The 17,072-nt window shown below is 37.3% G+C and overlaps 1 long non-coding RNA gene across 1 annotated transcript in view; it reads left to right on the top strand.

Moving 5' to 3' along the window:
* LOC145512765 (uncharacterized) overlaps positions 1-9,457 on the top strand; it is a 39,618-nt gene extending 30,161 nt beyond the window's left edge. The window contains exon 8 of the long non-coding RNA XR_014058781.1: positions 8,528-9,457. This is a non-coding gene — a long non-coding RNA (uncharacterized LOC145512765). The remainder of the gene's footprint in view (positions 1-8,527) is intronic.
* Positions 9,458-17,072: the final 7,615 nt, after the last annotated feature.

Here is a 17,072-nt window from a genome sequence, read left to right as displayed (position 1 = left end):
TGGTTGTATGGGCAGCTTTTTTCTTTCTATTGCTGAGTAGTATTCATTATATAGATATACCACAATCTGTTCATTCATTTAACTGTTGATGGAAATATGAATGTTTCCAGTTTGGAGCTAATAAAAATAAAGTTACTATGAATATTTGTGTACAAGACTTTTTGTGGACTTCTGGCCCCAATTTTAATTTCAGAGCAGGAACATGTAAACAATCATTAATGTGAAACAGGCCTTAGTGCAACATCATAATATGCCTTGGTGTAATTTTTTATGTGTTTATTTTGCCTTGGGTTATTGAGCATTTTGGATCTCTGAGTTTACAGCTTTCATCAAAATTGGGAGATTTTCAGCCAAATATTTCTTCTTCTTCTCCACTTTCTCTTTTTTAGGATCTTCCAATTACCTGTATGATAAGCCTTTCGATCTGATGATAGATTATTGAAGACCTGTTTAATTGTCACCATATTTTCCTCTGTGCCTTTTAGTTCAAGTAATATCTATTCTTTCTTTCAAGTTTACTGGTGTTTTCTTCTCAAGTGTGTAATCTGCTATTAAGTTCATGAAGTGAATTTTTCATTTATTTCATTGTTCAGCTCTAGAAGTTTTCCACTAACTTAAAAAATATTTTATCCTCTTATTATGTTCACGTTTTCTTTAAAATCCTTGAACAGATGTACAATAGCTGATTTTATGTAATTTTTCTAACTCCTTCTTCTTTGTCATATCTGCATTGTTTTACTGAATTCATGATCTCCTTGTTTTGTGACATATTTTTTAACTTCTTTGCATGTCTAGTATTTTTAAATTATTGGATGTTAGATACTACAAACGTTATATCATCAAACATCTAGACTTCCTTGTTTTTCTTTAGAGGATAATGAGCTTATTTTGGCAAGTAGTTATTTGCAGAACAGCTTGACACTCTTGAGAGTTGCTCTTAAGCTTCGTGAGGGTAGCTCTGGAGTATCCCTTACTTTAGGCCTAATTTAACCCTATTGCTAAGAAGTGATCCTTTTGGCATCTCTAATGAATGTCCTGGGAGTTCAAGAAGGTCTCTCCACTCTGACAGTTTAGAACTCAATTGTCTCCTAATCCTTTGAGAGTTCTGGGAATTGTTCAGTTTATAGCTTTTTAGTATTCTGAGGTTGCTATTTACCTAGCCCTGAGAATTCAAATCTTATAAATGTGAACTCATTTGTATTTAGTCAAAGATGGAAGAGGATTTCTTTGCAGATTTCTGGAACTCTTGTTAGTTTAGTGAAATACATTAATAGATTTTCAAATGTAAAATCATGCTTGCATTTTTCTGGGATAAACTAAAGTAGTTCATAGCATTCTTCTCCCCACCCCCGCCCCTTCCCCACTGCCCGCATTTAGTATGACACAATTTTATTCAGATTTTCCTATCTGTGTTAATCAGTGAGACAGACATAAATTTCCCATACCATACCATCCTTATCTACCTTTGGTACTAAAGTGATAGTAGACTTATAAAATAAGTTGGGATAATTTTTCTTTTTCTTTTATAGGTAGGAATGGGATTGTGTCTTTATTTGGTATAATTTTGTCTGAATTTATTTTTCTGTTAAGTACATTTTAAACAGCTAGATTAACTTTTTAAAATGACTTTCAAATTTATGACCTTTGATATACTTTTAAATTGAAGTATACCATATTTATGTGGGCTTCCCAGGTGGCGCTAGTAGTAAAGAACCCTCCTGCCAATGCAGGAGATGTAAGAGAAGTGGGCTCAATTCCTGGGTCGAGGAGATCCCATGGAGAAGGACATGGCAACCCACTCAAGTATTCTTGCCTGGAGAATCCCATGGACAAAGGAGCCTGGCAGCTATAGTCCATAGGATCACACAGAGTCGGATACGACTGAAGCAACTTTGCACATACACATAACATATTTATAGGAAAGAGCCTCAAGGTTAAATGTACAACTCGCATCTACTACTTGAGTTTTATTTTCTTCTCATTTGTGGCCCCTCGAATTTCCCTTACTTGAGAATCCAGTCATGTATTTGAAAAGCTGTGTGTAATTTTTTAAAGTAGAAGGGTATATTATTAACTATTACTTTGTGACAAACAAAATCTCAGTAGAATTCAATGATAAGCTTTAGTTTTCTGCCTCACATGTCTGTAAGTCTGCTGGACCTGCTCCACCCCACAAAAGATTTTTATAATATTATATCTCTCCAGTTACCAATGTGGTATGTATTCAACTTATTCAATTCTTGTTTAATATTTTTCCATGAAATTGCCTTTTTGGAGGTCATATATCTTTTTGATTATGTTATTTTTTCCATTTTTTTATCATGTCAATAAAATATATTATATTTTCCATGGAAAATATTGAACACTTTTAGTATAAAAAACTGCATAAAAGTTACTGTGTCACTGCTATATGAATAGGAATGTGACTCCAAACTCTGACATACACCAGAATTACCAGAAAGGACGGTTAATTACAGATTTCCAGGCCTCATCACAGAACTACTGAGTCAGAAATCTTCACAGATTGGGCAGGAGAATCTATATTTTTAAAAAGCCTTCCAGGTGGTTCTTCTAAGGGTAATGTTTAAGAACCATTGAAACACGTTGATCTTGGCCAACATTTGCATTAGCATAAATCTTTGATGTCTCTAATCTTACTATTCTACTCATTTTACTTTAAGCAACATTTTCTCTGATGATTTATCAGGATGATTACTAAATAATAAGCCTTTTACTGAGTGTTTATAATATTGGATTTAAAATAAAAATAATATAGCTTTATTTCCACTTGATGTCATATAAAATGCTTTAGAAAATGGAGTTTGGATACTGTTCAGGTCCTCAGGGCATCTGGGTAGATTCAATGCAATCATCCTTCAGTATCTCAAGTCAGTCTGGTTAGTGACTAACCACTTTTTCTAATAGAATTCTTGAATTTCACTCTGGCCAATCTTGCCTTGTGTCCAACTATAAAAAGTCTGGTTAATGTGCTAATAATACTGGAGAGCTCTTTCTGTCTTTTTCTGACAAATTGCTTAGCACAATAAGAGTACTTCCCTTTAGACTGGCAGCAAGAAATAGTGCTTTCTGTTCCTCAGTCCGATGGTTCATTTGGCTTATTATTTTAAATTGGGCATAATAAGCTTCCCATGATGACTGGTCTCTGCACTGGCCGATTACACAAATTGACCATATTGTCACTTATTTCTGGTTCTTGAGGCTAGAAACTTGATTCAGGATTCCACAATGGAAAGGAATATTACAGTCCTCTGGCTTAAAAGACTTTTTTTGCTGGATTGCTACCCGAACAGAGATGTAAACAAAGTTGCCAGAAATTTTCCTCTCTTTCTCCTGTTTTCTTCAGTGTTCATTATTTTTTTTATTATAACAATACTTTAATAATCAATACTTCTCTGCCTATTGAATTTTTAATAGGTATTTTTCTCTGTTTCTGAACTGTAGTAGTGGTAGTAGCGTCAGTAGCTCAGTTGTGACTCTTTGTGACCCCGCAAGTCCATGGGGGGTCCACCAGACTCTTCCATCCACGGGATTCTCCAGGCAAGAATATTGGAGTGGGTTGCCATTCCCTTCTCCAGAGGATCTTCCTAACCTAGGGATCAAGCCTGGGTCTCTTGCATTGCTGGCAGATTCTTTACCTTCTGAGCTACAGGGTGTATGCTCTGAATAAGCTTACTGATATATTTGTTTTTTTGCTTGTTTGTTTTATTTTTTAAAGCAAGGTTGCTTTGAACAGGTGAGATTTCCTTTGCAAATCCTGGCTGACATTTACCATTTACTCTGAGATTTTTAGATTTACTCTAGGTCATTTTCTATATTGTTGATTGATTTGAAGTTATTTGAGATTTCTTTAGCTTTTAGACTCAATATCAGACTCTGAGGCAACAAACTCAGAATATTAATTGTTTATCCTCCTCATTCATATGTGTACATTTAACTATGTGGACTTCACTGTTAAAATATTCAGTTGAGGGGAAGGCATTGAGATGCATTATCTTTCTCTCGTTCCCTTTCCTAAAAAGATTGTTCTGATTAAGTATCATAGAAAACAACATATAAGGCACATGCCTTTATTGTAGTAAATAATATATTCCTCCCAATAGGAATAGGTAGTGATGGAAACACCAGGCTTCCTTGAATGTCTTCTGGTCCAGCTTCCATGATGTTTATGGCCCCTTACCATATTGCTTTTAAGTCACATAAGATAAGTTCTACTGGGTATGAAGAACCATCTCAGTGGTGGTTTTCAAATCATTTAATCATGTAGGTGCTGGCTATTTATGACTCTGGTTATTAATAGCTTCTGTAATGTACACTCATATATACACAAATGAGTATAGATTTTTCAGCTCTTGGATTGGTGCCATTTTAGAAATTAATTTTAGGACATCTATTAGATAATTTCTTATAAAATGGCTCACTTCTAATTATTCCAAAATTCAGCTGTGGGAGAATATAACAAGCCATTTCTTGAGATTCTTGCCTCCCAAAGTATCCAGTAGACTTCCTTGGGATGGGAGGAAAAATAAGAAGGCAAAATATCTACATTACTCTGAAACCTGACTTTTATGCTTGTGGACATCGTTATCTGATTATTTGTATCCAAGTGCTGAAGTTATCAAGCACTTTAGGGAAAAGTGGTTGTTACTTAGAAATATCTATTTCTGAGTTAGTCACTTATACAATTAGTCCTTTCCAACTATCTTTCCTGGGTTAGCAGAACACATATTGGTCCATTGTATCAACACCTTAGTCACTATCTCTCAAATACTGAGAGATATTTTTATCTCTCAAATATTATTAAATATTATTTAATCAAATACTATTAAATTTTTATTAAAACAAAAAAATTTAATATTAACTATTAAATGTTATTATTAAATATGAATTCTAGCACCCAGGCTGGTCACTCTGCCTTGCCATATAAAAGCCAATAATATGATACAATAGAATATAAATCAACTGCGAAGAAAAATTACACATCTTTCAAAAGATGTAGAATTTTATGAAATCAATGAAAGTAGTATTGGTGAGCTACATAAATTACATTTTCCGCCACTATTCAACATATAAAGATTAGAGCTAAACAACTAGAGAAGAGAAATGAAGGAGAAATTGTGCTCAGTCACTCAGTCATGTCCAATTCTTTGAGACCACAAAGACTACAGCCTGCCAGGCTCCTCTGTCCATGGGATTTTCCTGGCAAGATTATTGGAGTGGCTGTCCATTTCCTTCTCCAGGGGATCTTTCTCACCCAGGGTTAAACCCACATCTTCTGCAGATCCTCCTTGGGTTGGGTGAGTATGTGCAAAAACCTGAGATGCTTTTTGACCTGTTGATTTCTTTGCAGTTTCACTTCATCATGAAACATGGAAAAATGCATTTATATATCTCTATCCTCTCCTTCTAACAATTTCAAACAAGTAGTCATAGCATATAGAGGCTGCTTTATTTTAATTGACCTTCTTAGGAAAGAAAAAACTGCCATAATGGTAATTAGCTAGCTTCCCCTTGAGGAAAAGAATTGGAGTGACAAGTTACAGGAGAGAGAAGAAAGGTGCTTTCAGGGAAGGACAGATTCTTTAAGAAGAATCTCATTGGATCCCTTTTGAGAATTGACCTAGAAATTTACACATGGTAAATGCTTTGCAAACATATGCAGGAGCCAGTGTCTTATTGTATTTTGAATTTACCTCTAGAGCCAGGTCATGGAAAAGCCTGGGGCACAGTGCACACCCTTAACTGCTGCTTTTGTTAATTGGTGCTCAGGCTATTTACTGCAGAGATCACAGTTCCTCAACTATACTTCAGAACCAAGAAGGGTGCTCTAAATCCTGATGCCCAGTCCATGTTCCAGACCAAACCTCTGGAGTGGGAACTAGAATATGTATTGAGTATTTTGGTGATCCCAGTGTGCAGCCAAACTTGAAAGTCATCATCTTAGATGATGTTACTTCTGTGTACTTTCCATAAGGTAGAATCTACATGGTTCTGAGGTTTCAAATAGTCTTTTTAACCTTCTGCATCAGTCACCAAAACAGGTAGTTCAGTTTTGATGAAAAGACTCAAAATTGTCCTAGAGTATGGCAAGGCAGAGTGATCAGCCTGGGAGCTGGTCATTTAGGGATGGGATCAGATGAAGGCTTTTATCACATACACAATTATGGCGTGTACCTGCCTTAACCTCGTCTTCCCTTGTGACAATTAACGTCCTTTTAATCCAGATGGTGGCTCCTTTAAAAGTGCTGTGGTTTGGAGATTGAAAGGGACACCCCTCACAGCCATTCTCTTGTCCTCTTTCTTCTGGGGTCTGCCTAATGCTTGTTGTCAGGCTCACTTTTTGAGATGTGGAGGATCAAACATCTCTCTAGAATTCTTCCCCCAACCCTCACTTTCTGGGTGATAAGCAGCACAAAATGTTCTAGAAGCACTACCACTGCCCCCAACTATGGTCAAGTATGAGCCTAGGAAACAAATTAAATAGACGAAACTCATGCCCTGGCAAGAAGCCTACATTTTAAAATGTGCACACTGCAAAAAAACATTCGCTAGGATGTAATGTAAACATTGACTTACAAGCTTTGGTGTGTTGTGTGTTTGTGTTGTGTAAGTAGCTTGTTGAAACTGAAGGGGGAAGAGATTTATCATCTTACCCCTACAAGTCAGTCTATGTTCTGTAGGGGGAAGAGGGATTTTAGCAGCTCTTTAAGTGGGGAGAAAGCAGGTATTTGGTCTTAGTGAGCAGTGAAATGAAACAAAGAGCTAACATTTAGAGAAAAGAGATTAATCTACCCAAGAAAGCCAACTTACTATGTGAAGTAATGGTGTAGAGCTGTAAGTTATGTTTTAATGTCCCTAGCAAGAGAAAGATGGCCACAAACTCTTCTGTGTGTGTTCATTTAAAATAACGGTTTTCGACATTATAATAAATTTAGCTACCATTTATTTATTGGGTGCTTAGCACATATAAAACAATTTATTCCTCGGGATAATTCTAAGTGGTAGATAAATTACTATACCCACTTCACAGATGAGGCATTGAGAAAGTCTGCAATTTGCCCCTGGGTCACATGGTTAATGAGTGGCAAAGCCAGGACTGCTGCTTAGATAGCCAGGCTCTGGATTCCGTGTGCATTAAGTTGACTTTGATTGTGCTGCATTATTTCATTCAGTGTAATCACTGAAATTGCTTATTTTACTTTCTTGCAACTAAGACAAAATCTTGTATAGTCACTCAATTCTACTGGGTTCATTTGGGATGAATAGTTATTAGTGTCATCTACTGAGGTTTGGGCTTCCCTAATGGCTCAGATGGTAAAGCATCTGCCTGAGTGCAGGAGACCTGGGTTCAATCTCTGGGTCAGAGGATTCCCTGGAGAAGGGAATGGCAACCCACTCCAATATTCTGGCCTGAAGAATTCCATGGAGAGAGGAGCCTGGCGGGCTACAGTCTAGCAGGTCGCAAAGAGTTGGACACACTGAGTGACTAACACTTCACTTCAGGGAGGTTTACTCTGCTGATGTGATCTAACATAGAATTTATGACAGGACGCTGGAGGATCAGTTGATTTTTTTCACAACTATTTCTTTTTTTGAAGTGAATAATGGATTTAGTTATTAATTTAATAACTATGCTTTCTTTGATAAAGATGGGACAACTAATAAGTATTAGGCAATTTCAATGTATTCAATTTCTATAATAGGTAAATCAAACTCATTTGAAAATTTTAAAGTGAGAAAATTTTATATGAATATTAGAGAAGACTATAATAACTTGAAGTTTAGAAGAAGCTATAAAAATTGTAGTCCCTCCCAAAAGTCACCTTAAAACCCAAAGTGAGTAAGGGTAGACTTTCCTATAGACTCCACAAAATTTGTTGTATATCACAATTACAGTTGAAGATAATATCCTAGGAATTCAAAATTTAAAGATCTAAAGCATTTAGCATATAGTACTAGGCCCTTCGTAGGCACACAATAAATAGCTGTTGAATGGATATTACAGGATGAATTCAAATTACTGTCACAGACAGAGGGAAGAGTCTCAAGCTTCTCTTATTTTGAATGTTTTTCATTTCCATATTTTTATGCCCAAAATGTATGTTGCTAACATCACCAATGGATATTAAATGAATGGTCAGACGCAGCTTCATGACATTTCAGATAAAAGATTATTTTGAAAGAAGACTGTAACCACATTTCTTCTGACTTTCTTAAGACATGTACTCAACTCACCTTCTGAGGTTCTGTTTTTAGCATCAGTGTCATTTGTCTTTTCCTGGAACTCTTTTTCTTCTTCTTCTTTTTTTACATTTGATCCTCATTCTTTACTTGTTTAAAATATAGTGTCCACTTTCAGCCTCATTAAAGAGCACATACACTTGGGACATTTTACCAAATGATCTAAGATGTGTTCCTTTTGTTTTTAATTACGTACGTTTTAGAAAAGAGAAATACGTGATTCTACCAAAATCCCACCTCTTCTGTCCTTTCTTTTCTCAATGGTCAGCATGCAGGAGGATCAGAGTCTCTGCAGCCTGGAAGGTTCCTCCCCACTGGCCTGAGTTGTCAATATGGAAATGCACGCAGACATTCACCAACATCCTGTCTCTTTTTGGTCCAACATTTTCCTTCTTTGATGTGACGTTTTGAATCCATGTTATCCTTCCTGATCTTTCTACTTGATCTGATATTGGAGATTGGCTCAAGAGGAAACTGAGCAAAACAACAAATAAAAGAAAAACAAGTTCGATGTCAGGCCTGTGAGTCAGTGGATGGCACGAGGGAAAGCCAAGGTGACAATTTTGTGCTCTGGTTTTTGCACTGTCATGATGCAGGTAATAATATTTGCCTGGCAAGTGGTCAGTGAACCTCAGGCGAATCATTATAAATAATGGCCATAGGAGCATATTGTTTTAACCAAATCCCCTGCGGAATTAAGAGAAAAATCCAAGGAGAGGAGCAATGACTTTATCTCAAAAGGGGACCTCAGGTTGAACAGCTGCACTTCCAAGGCAGAAATGAAGAATACTCAGAGCCTGTCTCTGCCCGAGTTCTTGGTGGGGGCAAAGAGCACCCCCAAGTTCTAATTTTCAGCCTGTATCTCAAAGGTAATGTCTAGAAATCAATTTTCTGCTTGTCCTCTTGTTTAGTCAAGGGAAGAAATTTGCTGCTTATGAAGGCTTGAGGGCCTGACACCACTTCAAGAGAACTCTCCAAGATCACAGGTTAAGGAATCTTCTGCATGAGCTCCCCCTCCCCACACTGCAGAAAGCCTTAACCTTGACCTGGAGGGGATTTCCTTTCTAGAGGAGAGCAAGGAAATTCCATTTCCATGTTAACAGAGGGAGGTCTCCCCCTGTCACTGTCTGCTGCTGTGAGTTCTGTGGGCTCTGGGAGCCCAATTAAGTGTGAAGGCATTTAAAAAAAAAAAAAGAAAGGAGACAGTGTTCAACTGGCGTGCAGAAGACAGGGACACAGATCCTGTCAACAAATAACGGAACGTGTGAATGTGTTGGCACACACGGTTGTGGTCTGGAAGATTACCTTTCAAAGTGGACTTACTGTGACGTTGGAAATGAGCTGAAACCGTTATTTCTCTACCTTTCCTGCTTGGATGGTCTGGATGCCATTGGCACAGGCAGAAGAGAAAATAACAGCAGGGCTAACTGTTCATGCAAGTTTAATAATAGTCTTTAACAGAAGAAGAGTAATTACCTTTGTCTAGTTTTCCCTGCTGTAAAATGTAATAAAATAGAGACCAATGTCTACTGTGATATGCACCATGCTTCTCTTCTGAAACACATGCCGATGACTCTGAAGCACCCTTTGATCACAAGCTGAATTCACATCTTAATTTTGAAAAATCCATTACTGTTGGGTAGATTCCCCGAATGCATTTGACAGCTCTCAGGCCAGTGCTATTAGGCGAGAAATCTCAAAGCTAGGGGAGATTTACAGCCTGGGAGATCATAGAGCATGAGTGGGTGCAGGCCCATCCCCCATCGATTCTCCAGCATCACGATGACAGGAGGTATCTGTGTAGCAGAAGGAAGAGCTTGAGAGAGGTGGCTTCATTTGGAAATAGAATCCCCTGTTAGCAGCCGGAAGCAGTGGTGCTGAAAAGCAATCGCTGGTGTCAAGAACTTTCTTAGCTAAGCAGTGCAGCTGGTGGCAATAAATAGCATTCTAATAAAGGAGGATGTTCAGTCCATGACATAAGTGCACACTGTTTCAGCTACCAAACATAATTTATGAGACTGCATATGTCTGAAATGGATTTTCCCCTATACATTTATAAATAAAAATGCAAAGATTTCAATAGGAAGAAAAGATCTGCATTTTAAATCAAAGTAAAATAGGAAGATCAATAAGTGCACTGTTTTTTTAAGTACACCATGATACACAACATTTTAAAAATGCTGCGGGTGTCGCACTGTACAATTACTTTCATTCCTAAAAAAGATGGATACTGTTTTCTATGTTAGTGAATGTTGTATTTATGACAAGAGGTCTTAGAACTCACCACCTCAACCCAGAAGCTGCAAAAAGGCAAATGCTTAAATATCTTGGACCTCACTCTCAAAGATATGATGAGCGCATGTCTTACATGAGCCATTAGTGAAATTCAGTCAATTTCACATAATCCTTAAAATGGTTCTGAAGGAACTGTTGAAAATGATGAGCCAGAAAAGCCATGTGTACTATTAGTAAGGCTTAAACAACTGGGCTCATCTGACCTCTTAACTCATTGACTCTGCATGAGTAAATAAGTTACTAGTTTTGACATAACCAGTGGTTTATTTTACCATCTAATGCTGTTCTTTGTTACAAGTTCTGTTTGTACCAGATGTTACTGCTTTTTATAATTATTGTGGAACATAGCAATTGCACAGACTGTATCATATCCCACTGGGATAAACATTGTGGATGAGGGACCAGAAGAACTTGCCTTTGACTTAAAGTTTATTCCTACTGCTTTCTTTACATGAGAAAGATTTGCACTGATGCCATTCACAAAACTAACTCAATGTTTTAATGACTAAGGAGTCACTTTGAATAGCACTTTATCCAGGAACTCCAAATACCAATTTCTTTTCTACTGTGATGTGTGTTCAAGCTTATGAAATGAATTGCTGGTTAATCTTTCAAGCTATAATCCAAGATAAAAATCTACTAAACCTGAAAGTCAAATACAGCATTTACACTGTTATACTTTGACATTCATTTTTCCATACTGTGCCTATATACTGTTTATTCATATTATATTTTTGCTTCACAAAGGAAGAGTATGGTAAGTGTAGATGTCGACGAGCCCCAATATCATTTTGTTGATTTTTAAATTCACCATTTGGTGGTATAAAAGCTGAATTCCTATCTTTTCAGGATGGAAGCATTAAAAATGGGTAGCTATAGCATAAAGATACACTGTTAAATGGATATTATTTTCATGTGTTTTAATTGTAAGTTCTGCTGCTGCTGCTGCTAGGTTGCTTCAGTCATGTCTGACTCTGCGACCCCATAGATGGCAGCCCACCAGGCTCCCCCATCCCTGGGATTCTCCAGGCAAGAATACTGGAGTGGGTTGCCATTTCCTTCTCCAATGCATGAAAGTGAAAAGTGAAAGTGAAGTCGCTCAGTTGTGTCCGACTCTTAGCGACCCCATGGACTGCAGCCTACCAGGCTCCTCCGTCCATGGGATTTTCCAGGCAAGAGTACTGGAGTGGGATACCATTGCCTTATCCGAATTGTAAATGCAAACCCAATTTATAAATAAGGGCAGACATACATCAACACATTATGATCAGAGTCAAGAATGACTATAAAATAATGTGAAAGCTTTGACATGTTCTATTTGGCTGAGAGAAAAACACTCGAGATAATCAAAAGGTATACAACTACTAGAAAGATTTTGCTTGACTGTATCCCCTGAACTGTTAAGAACCAGATGGTTTCAGAGATATTATATATGAAATTGATAAAGATTTGAATCCAATGGTTTCTGGGGAATTCTAGGCAGATGCCAACAAGATGTGCTTAAAAAGTTGAACAGCAGTAATGAATTTCTTTAAATGTCTTCTAAAACGCATGTGGATTTTCCAAGTCCCTACTTTGATTTTGTATGTGAGGCTGATAGTTGTAAGTCAAAACAGGGGAATGGAGTTAGTCAAGATTTTAAATCACTTACATACATGTTCTTTCTCTAAGTTAGCAATAGAGAAAATCTGAAAGTTTATCTTACTTTTCAAGGAAGCATAAGTGGGCATACGGTGAACATTAGTTATCTTAGAAAATAAGTCTGGTCATGGCTGAATATTGCCTCTTTTCTTCTGGAATCGGCTCTGGACTGATCTGACTTGACACATGTGTACGACATGAAAGGAAACTGATAAAGGAGACCTCAGTTATGGTTCCACATAATAGCGACTAGAACAACGTTTGCTCTTGGTTGTGGGTGGGATTAGGACAATTTTAAGTGCAGTGGTGGAGTTTTAAGTGGTACCATCCTGATCCTCACATAGAATTCTATCATGCAAACTGAGGTTGTAGAATCATCTGAAGTTCCTTCTGAAAAACAGAACTTAGAAACAATGTTTTCAATGTAGTCTTTTATTGATAATCGTCAGTATCCTCATTTTAAACAAAGAATATGTACTTTCTACTGCTAATAAAATTCTTGTGGCAATGTATGAGGTGGCAATAAAACATTTTGAGGGGCATATTCAACTAAGGACAATAATTCCCAAATCTGGATTGCCTAGTCCAACTTTTCTCTTGAATGCTATGTGCATATTTTCATCTGTCCACTTGTCCCAGTGGTTCTTCCAGTTTGATGTGCACTGAACACTGGCTCTTTTCTACAGGAGCTTTTCATTCTCAGTGCCAGGAAAAACTGGGTTCTTCTCAGTTTCCCTCTTTTCACCTACTAGACACTATGGATCTTGCACTCAGACTACTTCTCTCTTTGCTCTGGCCATTAAGAAACTGAAATCAAGAACTCCCTGGCTGTCCAATGGTTAGAACTCTGCACTTTCATTACCAAGAACCTGGGTTCGATTCCTGATCAAGGAACTAAGAACCTACAAGTCTTGCAGTGCAGCCAAAACAAAACACAAAAAAAGCCCCCAAACACACAAAACCAAAATCAAGCCAAATCTGACTCATATTGAGTAGTTATATAAATCATATAATGTGCATTTTGAGTGCCAATTTTGACTTCAACTTACTTCTCTCCACCTCTATCTCCCTATGTATAACATATTTTTTAGTCTGTTGTAATGTTTCCACCAGTGCAAGGCACTCCTAAATCATTTATACAAACAGAGGAGAATAAATAAATAAGCTACATTTTAAACTGTCATTTTCTTCCTCCTGTTCTTTTCTATACCTTATACCACAATTACTAGTTTTTCCTTTTCCTCAGCCGCTATTTCTGTTCATTTTCTTTTTAAAAAATCTCTGAAAACCATTCTTTGTTTTCTTGTTCTATGGCCTTTGCCTTAATCCCAGGTAAGCCACCTAATTGGTCTTCATTTTTAGACTCTTATTTTAATAAATTCCACACCTAGTAATACGATTATTAATTCCCTGTTAACAAATGTAAGTATTATGGTTATTTCTTTACTTAAAACTTTTCATTGACTTTGTACATCCCACTATCTAACATCTAAATTTCTGCCGTAATGCACAAGGCTGTTCATTGTCTGGCCCCATATTTTCTTCTGGGCTTTTCCTCCGCCTTCCATAATAAACTTGTGCAACCAATCACCCATAAACCTGAACTGCTAATACTGTCCTGAATGTGCTATTTTTCTCACAATTTCATGTCTTTAGATGTGCTATTCCTTTGCCTGGGAAATACCAACTTTTGTACTCTAATCCTTGCCCTCATCCTTCCAAGGAAAGTGAAAGTGAAATTCACTCAGTTGTGTCTGATTCTTTGTAACCCTATGGACTATGCAGTTCATGGAATTCTCTAGGCCAGAATACTGGAGTGGGTAGCCTTTCCCTTCTCCAGGGGCTCTTCCCAATCCAGGGATCAAATCCAGGTCTCAGATTCTTCACCAGCTGAGCCACAAGTAAGGGAAAGCCACAAGTAAGGCTCTTCTTCTAGAGCCCAAGCTCAAATGCCACTGTTTTCCAGAAACACCCCATCATTAAGCAGTCATTCTCTTCTCCTTTTGGATAAATCTTTGAATAAACCTTTGAATAAATCTCTACAGCAGACATTCCACAGAGTATTTTAAGTATTTGTTAACTTATCTCTTCCTTTTAGGAGATCTGAGTTCATCAATGGTAGGGACCTTTCAGTCTATAATCCCCAGATAAGCCTTGGTGTATTGCAGGTGTTCTATGAATGTTTATTATATCAATGGAAGGATGAATGAATAAATGAATAGCTAAAGGAATGAGTTAATAAATCTTCTATCTCTGGTTAGTAAGAGATAGTGCTGGATTTTTCTGACCTGTTGGAAGCAAAAGGTGAATTCAACATTTTAACCTCTATCATAGACTGAATTCTGCTCCCCACAATAGAGATGTTGATTTTAACTTTCAGGACCTCAGAAAGTGACATTATTTGGAAATATGGATGTATTTAGTAAATTAAGTACATAATTAGTAAAGTTATAACGCACTGCAGATGTAATTAGTAAAGTTATAATGAGGTCAAAGCTAGGTGATGGAATTCCAGCTAAGCTATTTCAAATCCTAAAAGATGATGCAGTTAAAATGCCACACTCAATATGTCAGCAAATTCGGAAAACTCAGTAGTGGTCACAGGATTGGAGAACATCTGTTTTCATTCCAATCCCAAAGAAGGGCAATGCCAAAGAATGTTCAGACTACTGTACGATTGTGCTCATTTCACATACTTGCAAGGTTATGCTCAAATCCTTCAAGTTAGGCTTCAAAAGTACGTGAACTGAGAACTTTCAGATGTACAAGCTGGGTTTAGAAAAGGCAAAGGAGCCACAGATCAAATTGCCAACATCGTTGGATTATAGAGAAAGCAAGGAAATTCCAGGAAAACATCTACTTCTGCTTCATTGACTATGCTAAAGCCTTTAACTGTGTGGATCACAACAAATTGTGGAAAATTTTTTAAGAGTTGGGAATACCAGACCACCTTACCTGGCTCCTGAAAAATCTGTATATGGGTCAAGAAGCAACTGTTAGAACCTTACATGGAACAACTGACTGGTTCAAAGTTGGGAAAGGAGTACAACAAGGCTGCATATTGTCACTCTGTTTATTTAACTTATATGCAGTGTACATCACGTGAAATGTTAGGCTGGATGAATCACAAGCTGGAATCAAGACTGCAGGGAGAAATATCAACAACCTCAGATATGCAAATGATACAAATCTGTTAAGTAAAGAGGAATTTAAGAGCCTCTTGATGAGGCTGAGAGAGAAGAGTGAAAAAGCTGGCAGCATTGAAAAAACTAAGATCATAGCATCTGGTCCCATCACTTCATGGGAAATAGAAGGGAAAAAAGTAGAAGCAGTGACAGATTTTATTTTCTTGGACTCCAAAATCACTGTGGACAGTGACTGTTGCCATCAAATTAAAAGACAGTTGCTCCTTGGAAGGAAAGCTATGACAAACCTAGACAGCATATTAAAAAGCTAAGACATCACTTCACCAACAAAGATCTGTATAGTCAAAGCCATGGTTTTTCCAGTAGTCATGTATGGATGTGAGAGTTGGACCATAAAGAAGGCCAAGTGTCGAAGAATTGATGCTTTTAAATTATGGTGCTGGAGTAGACTCTTGAGAGTCCCTTGGACAGCACGGAGATCAAACCAGTCAATCTTAAAGGAAATCAACCCCAAATATTCATTGGAAGGACTGAGGCTGAAGCGGAAGCTCCAGTACTTTGGCCACCTGATACAAAGAGTAGACTGATTGGAAAAGACCCTGATGCTGGGAAAGATTCAAGGCAAAAGAAGAGAGCAGCAGAGGATGAGATGGCGAGATTTCATTACCGACTCAATGGACATGAATTTGAGCAAACTCCAGGGTATAGTGAAGGACAGGGAAGCCTGGCATGCTGCGGTCCATGGGGTTGCCAAGAGTCATACATGACTTAGCGACTGAACAACCAGTCCAATTATTGACTTTGTTATAAGAAGAGACACACAGCCACAGTGAGAAGGCCCTGTGGCAAAAGAGGAAGCAACTGGAGAGATCCATCCACCATCCAAAGAATGCCAAGGATTGCTGGGAACCACCAGAAACTGAAAAAGGCAAGGAAGTTTCCCTAGAACCCTTGAGAGAACATGGTCCTGTCAACACATTGAGTTTAGAATTCCAGCTTTCAGAGCTGTGAGATAATACATTTCTGTTGTTTTAAACAGCTGAGTTTGTGGTATTTTACTATAGCAGTCTTTGGAAACTAACACATCAAAAATTCTCTTTAGGTTAAGTCAACAGTATTTGTTTCTCGTATTTTCAACTAGGCATTCTAACTAATACAAAAAGTCTACATACGCTTGTTATTTGTGTGTTATAAATTAAAAAAAAATTCTAAACAGGATTATGTTTAGACAAAAATTTAAATTTTCCTATCTGAATATTACAGGTACCAAGGCTAAAAGAAAAAAGGAATTAAAACCTCAGAAATTCAGAGACACACTACACAGCTACTAAAATCCTGAAAGGTTCCAAAACAAAGTATTTTGTTGCTCATGGCAACAAATTAGTGAATAGCCAATTAGGGATTGCCTTTAAAACATCAAAATAGGCTGTCCTTTACATAAGATTAAGTCTTTATGTTATGATTGCTTTCTAAGATATATTACATTGTGATAAACTATCATGTACATTGTTTTGACAATCAGAGATTTTATGAATGAGAAACTGATTTGCCTGCAGTGGTGAACTGAATTGTGAAAAAAGCATTAAGCAATGATGATATCATTTAAAATTTGTTTAAGAATTGTGTTACAGTTTTGCTTTCTTTTTAATCAGGAGCAAAAAAAAAAAAGCAGCCAAAAGGCATTTATTTTGTAGTAACAAGCATCTGACAGGTCTCATTAGAAGAACTCAC

The sequence above is a fragment of the Giraffa tippelskirchi genome, chromosome 7 (assembly GCF_054371585.1).
Source record: "Giraffa tippelskirchi isolate mGirTip1 chromosome 7, T2T-mGirTip1v1.2.pri, whole genome shotgun sequence".
NCBI lineage: Eukaryota > Metazoa > Chordata > Mammalia > Artiodactyla > Giraffidae > Giraffa > Giraffa tippelskirchi.
This window is presented reverse-complemented; position numbering and strand designations above follow the sequence as displayed.